This window comes from Ptychodera flava, chromosome 14 (assembly GCF_041260155.1).
Source record: "Ptychodera flava strain L36383 chromosome 14, AS_Pfla_20210202, whole genome shotgun sequence".
Classification (NCBI taxonomy): domain Eukaryota; kingdom Metazoa; phylum Hemichordata; class Enteropneusta; family Ptychoderidae; genus Ptychodera; species Ptychodera flava.
Window position 1 is genome coordinate 497,286 of NC_091941.1, and position 20,247 is coordinate 517,532.

At 36.0% G+C, this 20,247-nt stretch overlaps 1 pseudogene; it reads left to right on the forward strand.

Annotated features, from left to right (window-relative positions):
* The first annotated feature begins 544 nt into the window (after positions 1–544).
* LOC139148880 (retinol dehydrogenase 13-like) overlaps positions 545–20,247 on the forward strand; it is a 39,821-nt pseudogene continuing 20,118 nt past the window's right edge.

A 20,247-nucleotide genomic window follows, 5' to 3' on the forward strand; every position in this document is an offset into this window, starting at 1 on the left:
ATGGCTGCCCCATGGTATGAATTGTTTTATTATTTCCAGTTACTTTTCTATTGAAAAGACTTTTTTCAATATTTTGTTTATTTTGTGACTGCAGTCATCATTTTGTCATCATCATTAAGTATTGATCAAATACAGTGTTTCCAATCTGGTTCAAATTCACAACATACCCGGTATCCAGTCACCTAGTGGAGAGGCAACAGACAGAACCGCTTGGCCAAATTCCCACTCTCAAAAGAGTGGTTCAATAACCGAGCTTTACTAAGAGTTGTTACAATTTTCTGACTGTGACCCCTAATGTTGTAGAATTCAGAAGCACTCATGCACTCTCACACATCACTCACAAATTTCATCGAAGCAATGAATACATCACTTTACCGGGCAATTCATAGAATAAATCAATGTAGTGTTTAGAACATGATGTGCATATATTATTAGTCAGTGAACTGGGCGAGGACAAGGTCAACCAATAATATAAGGGTTTGGCAACTTGCTGCATGAACAAAGACTGATCTGCGTTAGCCTGTAAAAGCTCAAGTTGAATGAGGCTGAACTGTATTCACAGTGGTTGTTTGCTAGCTGGTCCTTGTGAATTGCATTTACATATATGTAACTGGAGGTATAAATCAAAATGTTTAAAATAAGGCATGTATTATTTGCTGTTATCTTAGGTAAGCATACTTTTTGCTTATTTCAAATGACTGAAACACCAAAAATATAACTTATACAGAGTCTGCACACTGCAGTAGGTCCTATATAGTTTTCTTTGTCCAAAATACTAATGTACAGCCACCCTTGCCAGCCATGGATAATGCTTGCTCCTCAACTGAGAGACAAAAGGCGAATGGGAAACATTCTTCACTGCATACCTGCCACAATGGCACAAGTGACTGTTGATAGTCTATGGCATGTATAGCATCACAGCTAATATTAGCCAACTTGAAGGTCAATTCAGAAAGATTGAGCTTTACCCTGTATAGTAAATTGTTACAATGCAGCTTTCACTGGTCAGTGCACAGGACTAATTAATGCACTCACATCTTGCAATAACATAGAGCTGCCATTTGCTTTAGTGATACAGCTCTACTCTAGCTCCCTGAGAACCTTTCTGACATTGATTCAAAGTAGGTCAACTTTGAAACAAGGACAATTCAATGGCGGCAGTTCAAACCAGGAGAGATCATTATGGCAAGTCTCATAAGAAATGTACAGTTTAGCACTATTGCAGGCATGTTGGGAGAAGTTCAAATCTTGTGCAAAAGCTTGAAAACTCTCATATAACTTCTTTTGGACAAAATGGGGTGTATTTCATGTCTGAATTGGATGATTTAAAAAACTAGCCTTTGATCAGTAATTCAATTTAACAAATTGCCATTTTTAATTTTATGGGGTTTGGAAACATTTCATACTTGTCAGAGAAAACACCCTTTGCATTTTGGGTTTTGACTGTGATGTCTTTTCTAAGTGACTGAGTGCTGTACATTGTAAGTTTGAGTCCAATTGAGAATTTACTATCTGAATCTAATTTTACACACAAATCTGACAAGAAAAGAGCCAATAAGCCATAAAAATCATACATGTTTCAGGCTGCATTCAATTAACACCTCTTGGAGGGGGGCGGGCAGGAGAATTGACCAGGAGGGGGAGGGGAATCAAAATATTGAGGGTATGTTTTTAGGGGCATATGAAGGGATTTGGAGACTTAAAAGGTGGACGAGAAAGAAAATTGATATGAAATATGTTGATTGTCAATTTATAGCTGTAACATTTGGCTAATTTTTCATTGGTTTTGTTTCATGTTTCCACCGCGGTTTCTTGTTCTACTCCCTGAAGCTTGATGAAAAGTTCAGTTTTTAACTTATCAACACAGTCACATTTATACAGTAAGCATTGTTGTTGTTAAAAATTGAATTCAAGTCTGGACTAGAACTTCATTTCTCATTGATAACAATGATGAACAAGAAACTGCACAGGATACACAAAACAAAACATACTGAAAAATTGGCAAAAAGGTACAGCTGATGTCCCTTTTATACAGTTAAAATAGGGAAATTATCATATAATGCACAGATATAGCAAGTTTTGTCTGGGAAAATATTTAATAGTTTACCCATAGACTACTTTAGGAGTGAAGTAATATTTTTGGATTTGTTATCCACATCTGCTTTTTCAAGCATCCCATCTTAATCAAGTACCCGGTACATTATGTATCAATTGTCAAACACTCTAAACAGTGAACATTTGACTAGTTTAGTATTGTAAAAGATTTATTTATAGTTTTCTCATAGACTGTCATGTATAATGGATCAACCACGTATGATTTTTGGTGAAATGCCAAAATCAAATTTCTTGTAAACATACGAGTTTTTACCACCATACTCTAATCAAGTACATTTATGTCAATTATCAAATGTCTATGAGTGCACAGATATTGCTAGTTTTATGCTGGAATAATATTCATAGTTTTCTCATAGCCTACCACGTTTTGGGGATCTACATTTCTGGCGAAATTTCAAAATAAAATGTCTTGAACATACACGTATGCACTTTTAACCCATATCCTATTCCGATCAAGTAAATTTATATAAATTAACAAACATCTATAAATGTACCGATATTGCGAGTTTTATATTTGAAAAATATGGTTCATATTTTTCTCATAGACGATCATGACTAGTGAATCAACATTTTTGATGAAATCTTCAATGAAATTTCTTTTATACACATGCACTTTTTTACCTTCCACAAGAAAAGTACAATTACAGAAATTATCAAAAATATGTAAATGTACAGAATTTATAGCTTGTTTTTAGGGGACTCCCATGTATATCAGCCACATCTTGCCTTCTAATAGTTCAGCAAAATATGGTGACCCTACCCCAAAGGCATGCATGAAATTTCATGTCCCCTTCAAAAATGCTTGTGTGAAAAAATTGTAAACCACCTAAAGAACACTGGCCTTCCCTGCATGTAATTTCTGTCTAGTCCCTCGGAGGGGTGGGGAGATTTCATAATATTGCAAGTCAGAAGGGGTGATTCGAAAGCATTTTTAGTTTGTTATGGAGGTATTTATTTGAAAAAATCAAAGAGCATTTTTAGATTCTGCTGCCTCCCCCAGAGGCATTTGTGAATGCAGCCTAATGCATATTGTTTATTCTAGTCATTATTATTCTGTTTTCTTTTGCCGACAGGTGTTGGCTATTTGATGATAAGAAAATGGTCAGCAGGTGGAGTCTGTCAAAGCAAAGCTAAACTGACTGGAAAAACTGTGATTGTTACTGGAAGCAATACTGGTATAGGAAAAGAAACTGCGAAAGACTTAGCACAAAGAGGTATATATTGCTGAAATTATGTTCCCATGACAGGGTAAAAATATTATTATTGCTTTTACTTCTTTTCATGAAGAATTTTGCATGTCTCCTTCAGCGGCACTTTATTTAATACAGTATATTATTGTTTTATCATATACCCATGACCGTATCCGTATCTCCTCTGATGCGTCATGACGTGGAACGTAAAATATCAGTCTGATACGGCACGTTATACGTCATCAATTGTTGTTTATTTCCGATTTTGATGTTATGATGTTCATCTTGCATTTAACGATCAAATCTATCTTTTTCACTTCAATCAAAATTAACCAATATAAAACAAAACATATTACTAGTACATATGAATTTAACGTTCCTTTATTTCAGATGTAAAGAGAGTTACAGGACAGGTTGTTGTAGAAAATTAAAAGTTGATGTTTACAATCTGTTGTATTTCGCGCTACTTCGTCGTTCGTGTTCACGTCAGCCATGTTTCAGCAAGAGTTATTAAAGTGAATTCAAACTTACAATATTGTCCGTGTAATAATTATCCACCAGAACACCTGGACGGTGACCAGAATAAGTAAATTGGCTCCATTCCTTTTCTGAACTGCAGTAAATTGCGCTGAAATAATCCTGTTTAGACAGTATACACCCGACACGATGCTATCGACGACTTGATCAGCTGTTGTAAACAAACATGTATCAATTCGCTCAGACCAGCGGCAGAATATAAAAACATAGTCCCTTCGAAAGACTGACAAAAACTAATAAAATTTCTTTATTTTTAATTACCTTTTACATAAATATACGGTCATGGGCATATGATAAATCGGTTATCCCACGATATCAGCGCTTGGTTGGGACGTATTGCCACGAGTGAGGGTGTGAGCCGCATCACACGAGTCGAAGACGAGTGTGATGCGGCGCGCACCCTCACGAGTTATATTATAGTGAGCCTCATATTATAGTGAGCCTCATAGTCATCATTGGACTGAAAGTGAACTGAAACTCTTTTCAATTAGACAACTTTGGGATTTAAAACTTCAAAAATTACATGCTTTACAAAGGAAATACTGTTCTTACGGAATTATGCTAAAAAAATTCAAGTGATTGAAATATATCGATACGTTTTTCGATGATGAAAAATGTTCTATTTTTTTGACAGCTTTTGAACATGGAAATAGAGCAAATGATGGTCATTTGTGTGGAAACCCAATATAATAGAAGCATGTAATGAAAACATAACCTAAACAACGGACTATACCCTCGAGGCATGAGACCATAGTATGCCCTCCTTACCTTAGCCCTATATAGGCACATAAGTCCCATGTTTTCAGGGCTTAAGCTAGGCTACAATATATAATGTATCTAACCTTTAAAGCACTTCAAACCTGGAACAACATGAGCATGTGAAGAATGTTATAAACAGATTTTCTCTTCAACATTCAGGGTACTTGAAGCTTTTCTGTTACCTACCGTGCCATGTGTACATCCCAATTTCCTTTGGCCAACAGGAATTATATCTGGGGTACGTTCACATGGGTAACCAGGATGACTGCATGTCTGAGGCACCAACAAGATAAAGTCATATTCTAGCAGTATTTGAAAAGTTCATTAACTTTATTTGAAAGATGAACAAGGTCGGAATTTGATTAAGTTTATGAATAACTATAGTATCAAACAAGCCGTTTGAATATTTTCAAATTATTATTCACTGGTAAACAAATATGAAGACCTGTAGAAATAGGTAACTATGGTTGGTTAGCCTTTAGAGGGTGTGGCTTGCATATTTTATGTTTATTTGCATAGTTAATGAGTATAGATCTTTTATGAATTTGCCTAATTAGTGATATATCTGAATTAACTTGATCAAACTTGACAAAACTTGCTATGTAGATTGGAGATACTATGATACAACATTATTGAAAGTCATTAGGCAACTAATTCCTTATTTGTCTATTTAACAAATTTTCCTAGTAAGGAGTATGTACCTCAAATGACTATATCAAAGTTGACAAAACTTACCATGTAAATGAAAGATACTATGATATTACATTCATGAAAGTGTTGAGCATGTTGAGATGAGTTAAATACTAATTTGCATATTTAACAAACTTTCCTAATCAGGGATATGCATCTGAATTGACTTGATCGAAGATCACGAAAATTGCTGTGTTAATTATTTATTTGCACATTTAACAAACTTTCCTAATCATGGATGTGCATCTGAATTGACTTGATCGAAGATTATGAAAATTGCTGTGTTAATTACTAATTTGCACATTTAACAAGCTTTCCTTATGAGGGATATGCATCTGAATTGACTTGATCGAAGATTATGAAAATTGCTGTGTTAATTACTAATTTGCACATTTAACAAACTTTCCTAATCAGGGATATGCATCTGAATTGACTTGATCGAAGATTACGAAAATTGCTGTGTTAATTACTAATTTGCACCTTTAACAAACTTTCCTAATCATGGATATGCATCTGAATTGACCTGATCGAAGATTACGAAAATTGCTGTGTTAATTACTAATTTGCACATTTAACAAACTTTCCTAATCATGGATATGCATCTGAATTGACCTGATCGAAGATTACGAAAATTGCTGTGTTAATTACTAATTTGCACATTTAACAAACTTTCCTAATCATGGATATGCATCTGAATTGACTTGATCGAAGATTACGAAAATTGCTGTGTTAATTACTAATTTGCATATTTAACAAGCTTTCCTTATGAAGGATATGCATCTGAATTGACTTAATCGAAGATTACGAAAATTGCAGTGTTAATTACTAATTTGCACATTTAACAAACTTTCCTAATCAGGGATATGCATCTGAATTGACTTGATCGAAGATTACGAAAATTGCTGTGTTAATTACTAATTTGCACCTTTAACAAACTTTCCTAATCAGGGATATGCATCTGAATTGACTTGATCGAAGATTACGAAAATTGCTGTGTTAATTACTATTTGCACATTTAACAAACTTTCCTAATCATGGATATGCATCTGAATTGACTTGATCGATGATTACGAAAATGCTGTGTTAATTACTATTTGCACATTTAACAAACTTTCCTAATCATGGATATGCATCTGAATTGACTTGATCGAAGATTACGAAAATTGCTGTGTTAATTACTAATTTGCACATTTAACAAACTTTCCTAATCATGGATATGCATCTGAATTGACTTGATCGAAGATTACGAAAATTGCTGTGTTAATTACTAATTTGCACATTTAACAAACTTTCCTAATCAGGGATATGCATCTGAATTGACTTGATCGAAGATTACGAAAATTGCTGTGTTAATTACTATTTGCACATTTAACAAACTTTCCTAATCATGGATATGCATCTGAATTGACTTGATCGAAGATTACGGAAATTGCTGTGTACAATGAAGATACTATGATATAACAATTAATAATAAAAGTTGTTCAGCATTTTGTATCAGCTAATTACTAATTTGCATATTTAATGAACTGTCTTAATTAGATATAAATATCTGAATTGATTCAATCGAAGTTGACAAAACTTGCTATGTATATTGAAGATACTATGATATTCATTTCTGAAAGTCATTTAGCATGTTTACTACAGCTAATTACTAATTTGCACATTTGACATTAGGGATATATACCTTAATTTACTCAATTGAAGTTACAAAGTTAGCGAAACTTGATATGTACATTGGAGATACCATGATATAATATTCTTTAAAGTATTAAGCATTTTTATATTTCTTCTTAGGGATATTAAGAGGATCAAAAGTGACGAAAGTTGCTGTAAGTCGCTATGTGCATTGGAGATGTTATGATATAACATTCATGAAAGTTCTGTTGGAAATTTTAGATAAACTAATAACTCATTTGCATATCTTGTAAATTTTCATAATTAGGGATACATATCTAGATAACTTGATCAAAGTTGACAAACCATGCCATGTACCTTGAAGATGTTATGATAAAATATTTTTGAAAGTAACTTAGCATTTTTATACCGGACTCTTACTAATTTGCATATTGAACTAACTTTCCAAGTTAGACATAAGACTTGAGGACATTTAAAAAGTTTATGAAACTAATATTGATGAGACAAATATATTGTATTAGTGAAAGATATTTTGCATTTTAATGTCAGCTAATTTGTACTTTGCATATCCAGTGGGCCTTCAAAGTATTGCTTGCAAAGCTTGAAGGACTTGACCAAAGGCAAATACACTTGCTTTGTAAAGCGGTGAAACAATGACAGCAGATAAAAAAATGTAGTATTTTTATTTTAGCTTATTACATATTTGTTACTTAATAATGGAATTAATCTGTGGTGAATATTGTTCATGATATTGATCAAATAAGTTGTTTTGATGAAGTCACAAACTTGTGGCAAAAGTTTCAATTTACAGACAACTGCAATATATACCGTAGAAACACATGAGCATTTTCAGTTCATGTCTGGTTCATTCAAGGTGCCAAAGTTATCTTAGCATGCCGTGATATCCTGAAGGGAGAAAGGGCTGCCGAGGACATTATCAAACAGACTGGAAATGATCAAGTCTACGTTAGACAACTTGACCTTGCTAATCTGAAATCTGTCAGAAGGTTTGCAGAAGAGATTATTGAAAGAGAAAGTCACCTTGACATTCTAATAAACAATGCAGGTATGTATTGCTGTGTAGTATTTGAGAGAAAGAATTATTATTCATTGAGCGATTGCATTTTGCAATTATCTATCATTTATAATACCGGTACCAGCAATGAGCACACTTCAAATCATTAGTCTCAGGGCCAACCGAGTCTATCATTTCAAAATATACATTACGTATTATTCAAATTGAGACAACAGGAACAAAATATTGGTCATTTGCCGCAGAGAATGCTTCTACATATGAATATCTGATTTTTTTGGTAAAAAAAGGCAGTTTTTAGTTAAAAACAGTTATTTCAATCAACATTTTGACCATTAAAGCACTTGAGCGGTCCCTTTGTGATACCATGGAGAAATATTTCATTAACATTAATTTACAATGTAGCAATGCAGATTTCTTCATTTTCACAAATAAATAGAGAAATGTCAATTTTTGGTCAAAAACGCTCATTTCTGATGCTGAGTTTTTTTCACTTTTTTTACATTAAGAACAATCACTTTCAGCTGACATCTTGTAGGTAAAGGATCCTCTGATTCAAATTCAATTTCTAGAACCGTTTAAGAGTTAGGCTCACAGACTACATGTTCCCATGGTCAATTAGTTGAATTAGCTTGTACAATCTGTTCCTTGTCTTCACTATGAAATTATGCAGTTACCTTTATTGGAATGGAAAAGTTTGTGCGAAACTGTCCCGGATTGTCATAAAGAGTAAAAGTAATGTTTGGGTTAAATTGAGAATATAATTTTCATAACTGAAGAATATTATAAGGTTATTCACAAAATACCGGGATTTATGTCCGAGTACATCATGCAGTGGAGGTATTATCTGAGACGCTTAGTGTCGAGGACAATACCATACCGTATGATGTACGAGGACATAAATCACGGTATCAATTTTACCGTATAAAAGTCAAAATTAAAGCATTTTTGGGATGCCTGTCCCACACAGTACTGAGCGATTGCAAGCAAACTGAGAACGCGTACAGCGCGTCCGCTAAGCACACAGAACGAAATTTCAAACCCGAGCAGCACAGTGTACGTGGTAAAAATTTTAGGTCGGCAGCATAATTTCACTCGAATTCACAGGTTTTTGATTCACCACTACTAACGTGAAGTACTGGATGTATAGAAGTATATTTATGTTAAAAACTTAATATCATCTCTTCTTTTTAGTCCCCACGGACACCGTCCGGGGGGACTTATAGGTTTGGTCATGTCCGTGCGTGCGTGTGTCCGTGCGTGCGTGCGTCCGTGCGTGCGTGCGTGCGTCCGTCCGTTCACGCAGATATCTCAGACATGCCCAGGTCAATTTCTTTCAAACTTTGCACAAGGATAGTTCCCTACCCCATACAGATGCACGTCGATTTGTTTCACAATGCGATCAATTTTGGCCGTGTTAGAGGACTTTTTAGTTTTCACCTCCATAGACTCCCATGTATAAGGCAGTCCCCATAGACTCCCATGTATAAGGCAGTCCATAGACTCCCATGTATAAGGCAGTCCATAGACTCCCATGTATTAGGCAGTCTCCATAGACTCCCATGTATAAGGCAGTCCATAGACTCCCATGTATAAGGCAGTCCATAGACTCCCATGTATAAGGCCAAGAAAAATAAAAATATAGTTTCTCATTGTATTCATATTGCAAAAAGGATGCAGTGACACAGTTTTTAGTCCCCACTGATGAAGTCCAGGGGGCTTATAGATTGTCGTCTGTGTGTCCATCCGTTCACGCAGATATCTCAGATATTTTGACAAAATGTCACGTGACCTTGGTGACCTTTGACCTCAAAAATATATATTTGTCCATAACTCAGTAACCACAAGTGCTACACCCTTCGTATATGGTATGATGGGACAGCTTATGACGCCACATATTGTACCTCATTAATTATGTGCATATCTAATTTTGAGCGAGCCAATAGAGCTAGAGGTCTGATTTTTGGTATATAGGGATAACTTAGCAATACTATTTTTTTTTCAAAATGTCACGTGACCTTGGTGACCTTTGACCTCAAATATACATATTTGTCCATAACTCAGTAACCACAAGTGCTACACCCTTCATATATGTTATAATGGAACAGCTATATGACGCCACATATTGTACCTCATTAATTATGCACATATCTAATTTTGAGCGGGCCAATGGAGCTAGAGGTCTGATTTTTGGTATATAGGGATAACTTAGCAATACAATTTTTTTGACAAAATGTCACATGACCTCAGTGACCTTTGACCTCAAATATACATATTTGTCCATAACTCAGTAACCACAAGTGCTACACCCTTGGTATGATGGGACAGCTTTATGACGCCACATATTGTACCTCATTAATTATGCGCATATCTAATTTTGAACGAGTCAGTAGAGCTAGAGGTCTGATTTTTGGTATATTGGGATAACTTAGCAATACAATTTTTTTGACAAAATGTCACATGACCTTGGTGACCTTTGACCTCAAATATACATATTTGTCCATAACTCAGTAACCACAAGTGATACACCCTTCATATATGGTATGATTGGAGACCTTATGATGCTTCATACTGTACCTCATTAATTATGCGTACATCTAATTCTGAGCAAGCCCATAGAACGGGATGTCTGTTTTTTGGTATATAGGGATAACTATAGGATAGAAATTTTTTGACCAAATGTCATGTGACCTCAATGACCTTTGACCTGAAATATAAGTTTATGTCGATAAATACATAACCACAAGAGCTATGTCCTTTAAATTCAGTAGGGTGGGAGACCTTATGACAACACACGCTTTACCTCATTAATTATGCACACATCTAATTCTGGGCAAGCGAATAGAGCTAGAGGTCTGATTTTTGGCATATAGGGATTAATTAGCAATACAATTTTTTTTCAAAATGTCACGTGACCTTATGACCTTTGACTTTGATTATACATATATTTGCATAACTCAGTAACCACAAGTTCTATACCCTCCAATTCTGATAGGATATTAGACCTTAAGATGTCACATCTTGTACCTCATTATTATGCGCATATGTATTTCTTGGCTGGCCAATACAGCTAGAGGTCTGATCTTTTTTCCAGATTTAGAACCATAACTTAGACATGCCTCATGTGTTTCAAATTGGGAACAACGACATAGACCTATGTGCCCATAGATCTCAACATATACACTCCAGTGATACTTCTTAATGACCACATTTCCCTGCCCCATCAAGACTAATACTCCCCTATTACAAGTGGGGACTATGTCATTGTCAATGACTTGTTCCCTGTGGTGATGTCAACGTGTTTTGAGGTCGAAAGTCAAGTAGCGTCCAATAACACCAAAAGTTATTGCACCCCATGTCAAAGTTATTGGACTCTGCGTCCTCTGATACCGAAACTTACTGTACGACGAAACTCCATAGGTTACAGTCGCAGGTGTATAATAACTCAAATTATTAAGTAGTTAAGCAACTTTCAAGGTACTACAATTTTACATGACTTTACATGAGTTTGAGTGAAATTTGAGCTCAGCAAAATTGAGTTCATCCTAGAGACACTCCGTCTAATCAGCAGCTATTGCTCGCAGGCAGAATTAAACCTTAATTAGCTTACAGATGGATCAAATATACAATTTGAAATATCGAGAAACGTAACTTTCATCACATACCCATGCCCATATATCACTCTATCTGGTGATGTTTACTATTAAATATCAGCCAAGATATTTCACAGGAAACTTCAAGAAATGTGTGATAAACATCATCATGTAGTTTTGGAGTGTTCCCAAACTACATTTGGTACATTGTGTTTTTTTCAAATAGATGCTCCAGTTGAGATGTGTGCAAATTACGGTAAATCTGCAATGTTGATTTTTAATGCATTTTAGTATTTTTTGATCACAGCATATTCTTCATAACTACTCATCCAACAGCTTTGAAATTTGATATACTTATTCCTAGAGATGACCTGGTTGAGATGCATAGAATTTAGGGTGAAATCTGCTATGAAATATTTTTGGCTCCACTATTAGCAATGTGGAGCTCATCAGATTGGCTGATCATCCATCGTCATCTGTCTATCTGTCCCTAGCTCATCTGTTGTCTGTCAACATTTGGTTTCTTGTATAAAACTGCTGGGTCTGATTTCTTTGAGATTTGGCATGCACATTCCTTTGGGTGACCTTACTTAGGTTTCTTCAATCATAATGAAATTTGCATATTTATATTTTTGAGACAATCTTTTTCTCTAAAAATGCTTGTCCAATTGACATGTTGGTCTCTAGGGATGACTTCAATCAAGTTTGTTGAAGTTGTGATTAAATTTGCATATTTTTATTTTATTCCGGCAAGTTTTTCTGGAAAAAATCGTCTTCTCGTAACCACTTGTCCAATTGCTTTGAAATTTGGGATGATCTTAGTCAGCTTTATTCAAATTATTGTGAAATTTGCATATTTGTTTTTTTTGGGGGTAATTTTTTTTCTGTTTTTGGTTAAAAAATCTCCCATTTTGAAATTGCTGAACAGTGTATGAAACTTGATGTTTAGGTTCCGTTTACTTACTTCAGTAAGGTTTGATCATCTTGTGGCTAAATTTGCATATTTGTATTTTTAAGGAAATTTTTGTCATTTTTGGTCAAAAAATACATTGTCCAGAACAGTTTGTCTGATAGCTTGGATATTTGGTATGTGCAAATTGTGATGAAATCTGCAATGTGTGTAAGACTTATAGGCATTGTACAGGACCTGTGAGTCTTGGTCGATGGAGTTTTAACAATTTTATACATTTTTAAGAGTGTGCATGTTGTAAACTATATAGTAGCAATGGTATCATTGATAAGATTTTTTTTAATAATATCCACCTGTACCCAGGTATCACGGCATGTCCTCGTTGGAAGACTGATGATGGTTTTGAAATGCAGTTTGGAGTCAATCACCTTGGACACTTTCTTCTCACAAACTTATTGTTGGATTTGATCAAGAAATCCGCCCCAGCTCGCATTGTTGTTGTGTCATCACTTGCTCACATGCAGGGAAAAATAAACTTTGATGACATAAACTCAGAAATTGACTATGATCCATGGGCTTCCTATGCACAAAGCAAAGTGGCTAATATACTTTTTACAAGGGAACTCAGCAAGAGACTTGAAGGTAGGTACTACCAATAGTATCCTAGTCAAGGTACTGTTTAAGTCTACCCTAGTGTAATGGATGGAGGATATATGGTTTTTAAGTCATGCATGTGCTTGAGTTTTTCCATCTGCAAGGTTAATTGGAGATACCTGGACTGATTTCTTTTAAAGTTTATTACAAGGATACATATCAATGTTGAACATATGCAATTTGTTTCATGACATGATCAATTATTAACAATGGCCTCTTACCTAACAGGTGGCTATTTTGTTTTATTTTTCATGTTTAGAGCCATAACTACAATATGCCTGGACTAGCTGATATTGTTTCAGAGTTAAGTGGTACTGTTAGGGACATTAATCCCTTATCCTACATATGCACATTTGTTAAGCGAGACTATCCACAAAGGCGACTTAATCTGGTTATGCTGAAAGTTTCATGAGCATAACTAAGTTACAAGCTTATTTGCTCATTTAATGAATTTCCGTAATTTGGCCACATACAAACACAGAACACATTGGATACATTGGTCATATTTAGATCTATACTATATGCTGAAAGGTTAATGAACATTATGTAATAAACTCATTTGCATATTTAATGCATTTCTATAATTACCAGTACTGCCATATATCAATATTGGAGGCACTGATCTTGACAGAACCACTGATCAGAGATACATTGGTCATACGACTAGGACATATGCTGACAAATTAATAACATGCCTAATTATCTGCTTATTTGCATTTCCAAAGAATTTATAAAAGTACTGTTGGGCAACAGTGTTTTAGCTCTGCTGTCAGCAATGTGGAGCTCAAAGTGGCTGATTTTCTGTTGTCATTGTTGTATGTCTGTCCGTCATCTGTCGTCCGTCAACAATTGCCTTCACCTCTGAAACCGCAAGTCTGATTGCTTTGAAATTTGATATGCAGCTCACTTGGGGTGACCTCTCTAATTTTGTTCAGCTCTTGGTGAAATTTGCGTATTTGTATTTTTGGGGCATTTTTTGATGTTTTTTGGTAAGAAAAATCTCTGAAACTGCTTGTCTGATTGTTTTGAAATTCGATAAGCAGTTTAGGGTAACCTCAGTAGATTATTGTTCAAACCAAGGTGACATTTGCATATTTGTATTTTTAAGGCAATTTTGGAGAACTTTTGTCAAAAAAATCATTAAAAATCTTCTTCAAAACTACAGGTCACAGCTTTGATATTTGGCAGTAGTAGTAGTAGTAGTAGTAGTAGTTTGTTTTATTATAGTGACCTGAGGAAAAAGACCTCCCAGCCCAATGGGCTTATAAGTCACCTTATAATTCATTATACAGTACAGGAATGTGAGGAACAGGGTATATAGCTTCCTAGGGATGGCCTATTTCAGAATTGTTCAAATTGTGCAGAAATATGCAAATTTTGTATTTTTTAGGCAATTGATTTTTGTCATTTGTGGTCAAAAAATTTGTTTCACCAAAACCGCTTGTCTGACAGTTTTGATGTTTAGTACGCAGGTTCATAGGGATGAGCAAAATGTGATATTGAAATTATGATGAAATCTACAATTTTGTAGTTTTGGGGCAAATTTTGCCATTTTTGGTCAAAGAATGGTGGTAATAGGAGTTGTCTGAAGTGCAAAATTTTACCTGTAAGTGTTTAGGGACTGGTTAGTTTCTTCGGTCGGGGGGAGATGGATTCATAGGGGGGGGTTTGGTTCACCCTGTTTTTGACTTTGGTGATAGGGGGTCACCATGTTTTTGAAATGTCCAATGAGGGGGGGGGGGGGTCAGTGTGTTTTTGAATTTCGACACAGGCTAATACTTGCCTAAAATGCCTTAAAGGGACATAAGCTGTAACTTGTGGCAAGATTTTCAGTATTCTCCATCTGTATATCAACTACCGTGTCTGACCCTAATCCGTATGTCATGCTGAAATTTCGGCTATTCTTTTTGTCAACACAGCTTGTATTGTGTAGTGATCATTGTTTATTGTTTACAAATGAATTCTAGTCCGGAATGAATTCTAGTCCGGACTTGAATACAATTTTCAACAATAACAATGGAGATTATACTCATATAGGTTGTGTCGATATGCTAAATACTTGGCATTAAATTACAGTTTAGGGATTCAATGCAGAAAGTGTAGGGAAACCACAAAACTAAAGTTCTGAAAAAATAGCCAAAAGATACAGCTTTTGGAGCTTTAAATGTACCAGCAACAAATTTCATCAACCATGTTGCATTTTTTGGCGCGCCTTCAGGTGAGTAGCTTTAATAATGATAAGACATATTTTTCAGAGCTCCCTCCAAGCGCGAAATATATATATTTATATATATATATATATATATATATATATATATATATATATATATATATATATATATATATATATATATATATATATATATATATATATATATATATATATATATACACAAAATGTATACAATGTGCCCTCCCGGTTATCACCATAATGGCTTTATGGCAACCTCTGAACTTGGGCATATATATATATATATATCAGAGCGGATGAATAAAATTGCACACGTCTACTGATCTGCACAATTCTGTTGGTAATTTTGATACAACGTTTCGTACTAAAAGTAGAACTTCATCAGGTTGAAGATGTCATTTACTGCTGAAATCACTGATGTGTTCAAAACGTCAAAACAAAGGCCCAGCCGCCAGCGCGTCTTACCGCAAGATATTCCCAGCTGTCACTCAACTTGTCAAGTGAAAACATCGACCCGCCAAACTCAAAAGATCGTGGCGCGAAATAGAAAAGTTCTACCCGCCAAAGCAAATCTGTTAAACCACGCCTCCAATTTTGACCTCAAATTTCACGATCAACCACTTTCTCAGACGTTGTTCAGACATTATGGCCCTGTCGACTGGCGCGGCCGGCGGCCATTCTGTCGTTCATCTTTGGAAAATTGTAAAATTGTGAGACGATGAACAGCTAGGATTTACCCGAACTGAATATCGACACGCCGCGGGAGACACAACTAGAAGCATGGCTCGAAATCATGGACTAGGACTTTGTGAAATATGCAAGAACTGGAAATCAAAGAACTGGATTTTGTTTTGGTGTTGTTCAGAAAAAAAATCAACATATTCATCACAGTTAGCAATATTCTCATCAGTGAATTTCTCATAGGCTAGTGGCGTCAGTTTTTTAAAAGTCCATTCCCAAACTGACCATCGGCTTCTCACACCTCGTGCGACGGCACTGGTTGAGACATCTTCTGCACTATTGCCATATTCGTCATTTTCTTTTTCTTTGAGAGATATCTAACGCTTTACACGATACAAAGCGTTGCCATAAATTTCGTAACCCACGATCGCTGAAACGGAACTTTTCGCCACCTCTTTGAATGACGAGAAAATCGCCAGTAACTTTATCTCCACCACGCAGTAAGATTTCCATGAGAATCAAATCCTGTAACTCGGGCAAGATTGTCTCCCCACTCCTAAAATCTCCGTTTGAGCCATTAGGGTGTCACAGGACGAAGTAAACTAGAGAATTGGTTCAAGTCGGTGAATTTTCAAAAAATAAAATGATCTGTAAAAGTTCATCGTGTAAAATTTGACAGCCCAGGTCAGGTTTCGTAGCGATCAAACGCGTTTTTATTTAGTCTGTGCAGCCATGGATGTAAAAAATAGACCCATGGTGCAGCTACAGTGAGTTAGTTTGTGCCGGGTGAAACTTCACCCCACTCAACGCGTTCATATCATCCTACTCACACGTTTCACATGAAAACAGAACACAAATCATCGCATTCCAAGGGTTCACCCAACTCACATGTTCACAAATCATGAACTTGAACCAAGTCTAGTAAATGAGAGAAAAACTGTCCACAAACACGCTTCAAACACAGTGTAAGTGTGCGGTGGTCGGCGTTTGGAAGGTGGCGTGGTTTTATGTTTTTGGTCTTGGCAGTCAAACTTTTCTGTTTGGCGCGTCGATGTTTTGAATTTGGCGGGTTCATGTTTTCGGTTGACAAGTCTTGCTGACAGCCGTAAAAAAGTTGCGGTCAGACGTGCTGGCGGCAGGGTCTTTGTTTTTACTTTTTGAATACATTAGTGATTTCAGCAGTATTATTTATGTGTTGCGCAGATGGAAAGTGGCCACAAAACCACGCTACGAACAACACTGCACGGGAGCTATCTGTACATCTCAAGTATACGTATATATATCAGAGATAACTGTATGTTTAAAATTTTTCAGCGTGCCCTTTGGGTGCATTACTTTAAAATATCAAACATATTTTTCAGCATGCCCTTCAGCCGCATGGCTTTGATGTATCAGACATAAATATCAGAGATATCTGGATGTTTAATATTTTTTGGCGTGTCCTTTAGGCGTGGTACTTTAATATACCAGAGATATATGTCAAAAATACCTTTATGTTTGTAAATTGAAAGTCTTGTTTTGCAAAATGTACTAATCATGAAATCTGCAGTTCATATAAAAAGCTTGACAAGTTCCTGATACTTTTTTTTTTCTCTATAAGAATTCAGGCTGGATACAGTTTTGGACATTTGGTTATGCATAAAAAGTGGGGAATACATTCACATCTCATTCAAAATACTGTATTCAAAATTTAGAATTGACACTTTTAAGTTCCTATCTTATAACTGATATGACAACAATTTCATTAAAACACAGAATGACTGTTCAAAATATACCCCCAAAATTATATTATATATATATAATCCAATGGTATTTTTCTCTGTTTGACATCATCATATACGAGTGTTTTTCGTGGAGCCGTACTACTTTGAGCCGAAGGCGAGAAGTTGTGCGGCTCCGCGAAAAACACGAGTATACAATGACGTCAAACAGAGAAAAATACCATGGGATTATATATTTATCACATGAACAGTCTTCTTATTTTTTTTTGACGTGAATGGATCAAAATTATCGTAACGAATTGTATGAATATCGTCGCGATTTGTGTTTTACGTACGTGGATTACTTTCATTTAAAGAGTAAAGCGGCCCGTCACCCAGGAGATACTTTCATTCATAAAGCCCATCAAGCTGAAATTTGCTACATCATATGGTATCTCCACCATACGCATTCTGTCATGTGAACCTGTCAATCATTGTCTTGCGCTGTACCGATGCCAAGGCAAGTCGGCCATTGGTACGGTGGACATTAACTTTCATCGTGCTAGCGACGGACAGCCATAGTATTCAGAGTTATTCAGAATATTTACAAATAGATTTATGAAGTAAATGCAACGACACGATCGAAACAGTAATTCTCATTCTAAGAGATTCCGTGGCCTTTCAAAATATCACACAAGTTTACGACAGTGGAGAGCGCGAAAGATTCCATTCGATGACACACAGAGTGTACCTCATTGCATGTTTATGCCCACAACGCTGCCGTCACCGGTCACTGCCATGTCGGTGTCAACTCGTTAATCCCGATCTCGGTCGTCAATGTTTTCGTCTTAAGGACTTTGATGTTTGCAGTGACATATATCTCACCCGTAGATACATCCTAATTTTACTTGACGGAAACTCTGTTTCGAGTGTTGTCTGAGTCAACTTTCGAAGTACATCAGATTCAACAGGGCTGCAATGCATATACAGCTCAACAGCTGATGTCTTTGCTAGCCGGCTACAGTCTTATGCCGCGCTACAGGTTTGATTCCGAGCAAGAATTTACAAAATTTTTTGGATGATGAAGGAAATTTATCGTTATTAGTCGAATGACTTTATGCTTGTGCCTGTATGTCGCTTTCCCGAAGATTATACTGTACTCATTTATTAAGTTGAACTTCAGTTGAGGTGTAGATTTCAGGTTTATCGCCAACCGGGATTGCCAGGTACGACGTCCACATTGAGCCTTACGAGGCGACTCGACTGGATCGGCGGTATCCCCATTCGATTCTCGGGAACAGTTATAGTTTTAGCGACTCGAAATTTCGCTGGACATGCCTTCTATGTTTCCATGTGTGGATTTATCAGGTCACCTTTTTTTGTAAAAATGTCATGAGAGCACGGCATCGATCACGACAAATCGGTCTATGTTCACGTCGCGACCCGCATGTATGAACGGTACCAGAAAAAAGTTCTGGTTGATGACGTACGTACAACAGGGGTAATTTGGATTTCTTATCCGTCCTGTTCTACGTCACACAGGTGGGAATTCGGGCCAGTTCAAGTGATAAATATATATATATGTCGAAGTATACAGATGTCCTCGTGGCAAATTACAGTGCTCAATATATATATATATATATATATATATATATATATATATATATATATATATATATATATATATATATATATATATATATATATATATATATATATACTGAATTATTGAATTTATATTCCATCTTTTGTTTTACTTCATTGCGTGTGGGGAGGGGGTCACCCTGTTTTTAATAATAATAATCCACCGATAATCCACCAGCCCCCCAGACCAAAGAAACTGACCAGCCCCTTACTGATAAGCAATATAGCTAGTTTCAATGTTGTCTTCACAAATGGAGAAACCAGCTGATCAACTATGTACAGTATAACTAACTTAATCATGGTTGAGTTATGATCTTGATTGATTATTAAGCAATAATGTACACCCTCCCAGCCCATAATGGAGGAAAGCAAACTTGCATGACATAATGTACAAGGTGAAGCTGAGTACATTATGGAGTGCAAAGTTTGCATGTTGTTGTCACATAAGCACTGGTATTGACAAAGCTATAACATAATGGCCAATAATCATATAAATTATCAAATTTAAAGAATCTGTTGGATAAAACCTATCTTATCTTCTTGAGGCAAGCAAGCTTAGGCCAATGCCAAGTGACCAAGTTCCATCCAGTTGCACAACAGAGGGAAACTCAATAGGTACCATCGGTGTGCCTGATGCCTCTTCCACTTCTTTATTTAAAGGTATAATGTCACCTGTTCCAATTTTGCCACAGTTACCATGGAAAGAGAAACTCTAACCAATCACAGATTTTAAGCAGGTGGCCGCTTTTTAAAAACAGCACCCTCACATTGGCATTTTGAATACCACGGAAGGCCCCTTTGACCATATATGGGCATAATTTAGATTATAGGTGACTGTATACCTTTAAGGTAGAATGCACCTTGGGGATATAGTAACTTGGACTCTTCAATTGTTTGAGTACTTTCTGGTCATCT